We start from the raw sequence: 5,000 nt of genomic DNA, 5'->3' as shown, positions 1-5,000 counted from the left end.
TACTCCTAGAAAATAAATGTTACTATAAAAGTTTTTTTCAGCAAGTACAGTATCTAAGTGAATACTTTTCACTTACGAAAATGCCACTCCTGGTATTAAGTTCTATTTCCCTAATGCTGTTCTGCCACATATTTTTTGTGTCATGGACACTACATGAGAAATTTAATTCCCAGATGACCTTACTTTCCGTATGCTGAGCGCTTACGTGATTACTGTGTTACACAGTGTCAGTGTGTTGATATGTACTGTCTATGTAATAGAGGGACTATGTAAATGAATGGCAATAGACTCTATATTCATTTTTATATCATTACAAGACCCTCTATAACTCTATAAATAATGCTTGGTTAAACATGAATCGATTGATAGTGTATATATATTTATATATATACTGTATCTAATATATATATATATATATATATATATATATATATATATATATATATATATAAATTATATATATGTGTGTGTGGGTATGTGTATGTATATATATATATATATATGTATATATTAATATATATATATATATATATATATATATATATATATATATATATTATAATGTAGTGTATATATAAATAAATATAGATATAGATATAAATACACATACTGACAGATGTGTAAACGAGTATAGTGAGAAGACTTCGGCGACCAAACGACAAAAATTTAGCTTTGCAACAGCACAGAAAGAAAGACACTCAATCAATGATATCAACCGACTTGCCTCCTTTGATGAAGGCTCAAATATGTTTAGTAAACTAAGACAAACTGTAAGATCCGGAATCATTTTCCTGAGGTGTAACCGAGTACCGGGACCTTTCCCTGAAGAAAGCGTGACGCCAGATCTTAAAAAAGAACCATAGGATTTTCTTAAAAAGAACCTCATTATGTTTCCCACACCCAACTAAATTTCGCTTAGCAGGTATTCTAACCCAACCTAACCTAACAACCTAACCTAACCTAGGGGCATGGCAAAAAAACAGGGGCTGGTGCAATACTAGCATACGTCTCAGGAATTTGAGACCCGGAAAACAGAAAGCACTAGAGAAGACCAATAATAATATAAGCTGTATCTCGAGCTTCTTAAACATTTATTTCTAAGACCCACCTGTGGGAGATGGAGCGCTAGAAGGAACTGTAATGTACAACCAGCAGGTCGCGAGGAGTAATGCCCCAAAGTTATTTGCCAAAGAGAAGAAAATGAAAATGACGATGGCTGGAGTAGGTTCAGGGTAAAAAATTTGAACCAGACTGATTATGAATGATTTCAATAACGAATACCTATTAATTTTGCTGTCACCCTTTATCATTTAAATTTTTACCACTGTACATCAATCCTCTATAAGAATTCACTGGTACTTTAGAGCGCGCACACACACCCACACATACACGCACACATACATGATGCATCTTCTTCGTTTTAACGTGCTTTTCCCATTTTTTCAGATGGGGTAAAACACGTTGCATATATATATATATATATATATATATATATATATATATATATATATATATATATATATATATATATATATATATATATATATATATATATATATATATATATATATATATATATATATATATATGCACACAGCAGAGAGCCCAAAATTACACGTTTTAAGCACAGGTGGAAAAATCTACTTATACTTTATTTAACGTTTCACCGACTGCCTCTCTCTCTCTCTCTCTCTCTCTCTCTCTCTCTCTCTCTCTCTCTCTCTCTCTCTCTCTCTCTCTCTCGCCCTCTCTCTCCCTGAAGTGATGGGGAGGTAATTACGTAAAAACGGTCCAACAATCACGCGACATATTAACCTATCACGACAGACGGGTAAACAGCGCGACCCCTTATTCCATTTACGTATTTTTCCTTACGAAAAATAAATTAATTTTTTATCCTCATAACAAGAGAAACAAACATTAAAATGTCATACAAGACCAATTTAAGCGAAGAGTAATTATTCATCTACATCGACATCTAAATCACGCAATATATCCTATACCGCAGGATGTAGGATTCTTAATACCGTCTCGTGAATGTTAGCATAATCCTTCATCTGATGACCGGATAATTGACAGTTTAGAACAGGTCAAAGGGAAATAAACAGACCTGAGGTCTTTCACCTTCAAAGGGCGGGATCTATTATTAATTAGGTTCGTTGGGTTTGTCAGGTTCAAAATCAGTGTGAAATGCGTGGAAATTTTCGGTACATGTTTTTATGATGGAGTTTCCCTTTTGTCAGAATTTCGCTGGTGACAATAAAATCATACACATAATTAATAACTTCTTTTCTTGTAGCATCGATTGGCATTACAATCACCGATTACTGGCGTTTCTTTTTTTATTTTTCCACGAGCGTAAAAACAGATATTAGTTTAAACATTTAGGCTACCAACAAAAGTTGCATCTATTCAACATTCATGGATTTAAGGCCATAAATTTAAAATGGAAATCCTGCGTTTTAATATATATATATACATATATATATACTGTGTGTGTATATATATATATACATATACATATATATATATATATATATATATATATATATATATATATATATATATATATATGTAAAAAGCAGTGCTGTTTTAAACCCAACCTTAATTTCCTATCCCAATGACAGAGGTAACTAAAACACGGTATACTAAGTCCGTAGACTTTCTTCAAAATAACATCTGTCTAGCTCATTACCTTTCTGCTGTACGAAGTTGCAGGAAAGTAGTTTTTCGTTTTCAGCTTTTGCAAGTCTTCCAGTCATGTTTTCTAAGCATGGCAAACTTCGTCATCTACGAGTAGTTTCCTTTCTTTATTTTTCATGACTCAGATTTCAACGAACTGAATTACGAGTATATAATGATTACTGACTTAGAATGAAATTACGGCCGGAAAAATCCTTTTCACTGAAACCACCTGCGTAAAGGAGAAAATACTATGAATATGTCACGTGTCAAGACAAAAAGTCAACGTAATTGTAACTTAAACAATAAAAAATACTCGACAGATGTAAACGCTACGTATTTAAAAATATACCTTGCTTTACATTAAGCAATGATGCGTTTGAATATACAGACTGAAATTCAACATCAGCGAATTTGTTTAACATAAAACAGAATAAAGTAAAATGGAGGGCGAATGTTTAAAAAAGGCAAGACGATTCATTATAGGAATCAACGAATATCCAGAATGAGAAAAAACTTTATTATCCAAAGATAATGGGAGCCTCTGTTCATTACAGAATAAAGGAAAATATACCTAGTGTCCAAATCAAATGAGAGAGAGAGAGAGAGAGAGAGAGAGAGAGAGAGAGAGAGAGAGAGAGAGAGAGAGACAGAGCGAGAGAGAGAGAGAGAGAGAGACGGCCTTATCATAAGACAGATCGAGACAGGACATCTGCCCAAAACCACAATAAAGAACCATTTCCTTAATTACCGGAATCTGTGGCAGAGAGAGAGAGAGAGAGAGAGAGAGAGAGAGAGAGATTTACGACAGAAAAATTACATAAATTGCATCCAAATATCATTTTCCATCTCATCCCATAAATGACGCCATTACCAACCACATTATTACGCAAACGCCACATATTCACCATCAGCAAATGAAGTTGCATCACCGTGATCTTCTTTATTTATCTCTGGTGTTGAAGTCAATTACGTAATTTCATCCATCATATGGTAAAAGCCAATTACGCAATTCCATCATTGTCTTAACAAGAGTTATCATCGTTGCATACGGGTAATTTCCCTCTCTGATGGGTGATATCTATGATCGAGGTATGGCAAATTGACCCTAAGTTGTTTCAATGACCCAATATCGTCAGTTACAATAAATACTTTGACCGTTAGATTCTTCACTTGACAACTCAATTTTGACTCCTACACACCATCCTTTGCCGCCGTTTTTGGGCTTGGTATGCAGAACACATCTGCAGAGAACATGTGCACTTACTAAAATGAGTGGTCATCTAACATTTTGGGCTAGATTATTATTATTATTATATTATTATTATTATTATTATTATTATTATTATTATTATTATTATTATTATTATCTTCTTCGTCTTCTTCTTCTTCTTCTTCTTCTTCTTCTTCTTCTTCTTCTTCTTCTTCTTCTTCTTCTTCTTCTTCTTATTATTATTATTATTATTATTATTATTATTATTATTATTATTATTATTATTATTATTCAGAAGATGAACTTCATTCATATGGAACAGGCCTACAGGGACCATTGACTTGAAATTCAAGCGTTCAAAGAATATGGTGTTCAACTGAAACTGATTACAGAAGGTAATAGGAAATACTGAAAGAAGAGATCAGTTATGTTATTAGAAAACAAGAAAAGTTAACAAACCGATAACTAAATGAAGGCGTTAATTAATTATTAAAAGTACAAGGAGAATCGTTTTAGGGTAGTAAAGCTTTTCATCTTCGTTTGAACTTTTTGAGGTGTTAATTGCGCAACATCCCAAGGGAGACCGTTCCACAGAAGAAGGCATCTAGCCGTTTTACTGGCCTTTGTCAGAATCACAGAATGCTTGAAGCAAGGAAGGCAACAGGAGTTTGCAAAAGGCCTGGAGCAGGAACACTATCCATGAAAGTAAGTGTTGACATGTATTGAAGGGTTATGAGCTTACTCTCCTTTATGGAAGCGTTCTTTTTTCTTTAAACGAACAAAATGAAATGTGAAAATAAACTGACGTTGTAAAATAATGTAGAGTAAGGTGGATAGAACGAATTGGAAAAGAAAAGATTACAAAGTTGTGGTAATATGTTTAACAGAAATAAAGATCGTTTGGAGTGTTCTTAGGTGGTTTGGTCACGTAGGGAGAAAAGGCGAACATAAATTGGTGAAAAATGTGCATAAAACCCAAGGCTTTCAGAGAGAGAGAGAGAGAGAGAGAGAGAGAGAGAGAGAGAGAGAGAGAGAGAGAGAGAGACTGGGTTGACGGAGTGTTATAGGGTTGACAGTGACTAGCTAGTCACTGTGTAATCTGGTT

Source organism: Macrobrachium rosenbergii, chromosome 21, assembly GCF_040412425.1.
Source record: "Macrobrachium rosenbergii isolate ZJJX-2024 chromosome 21, ASM4041242v1, whole genome shotgun sequence".
Lineage (NCBI taxonomy): Eukaryota > Metazoa > Arthropoda > Malacostraca > Decapoda > Palaemonidae > Macrobrachium > Macrobrachium rosenbergii.
The sequence above is the reverse complement of the archived record's forward strand: the minus strand, read 5'-3'. Positions refer to the sequence as shown.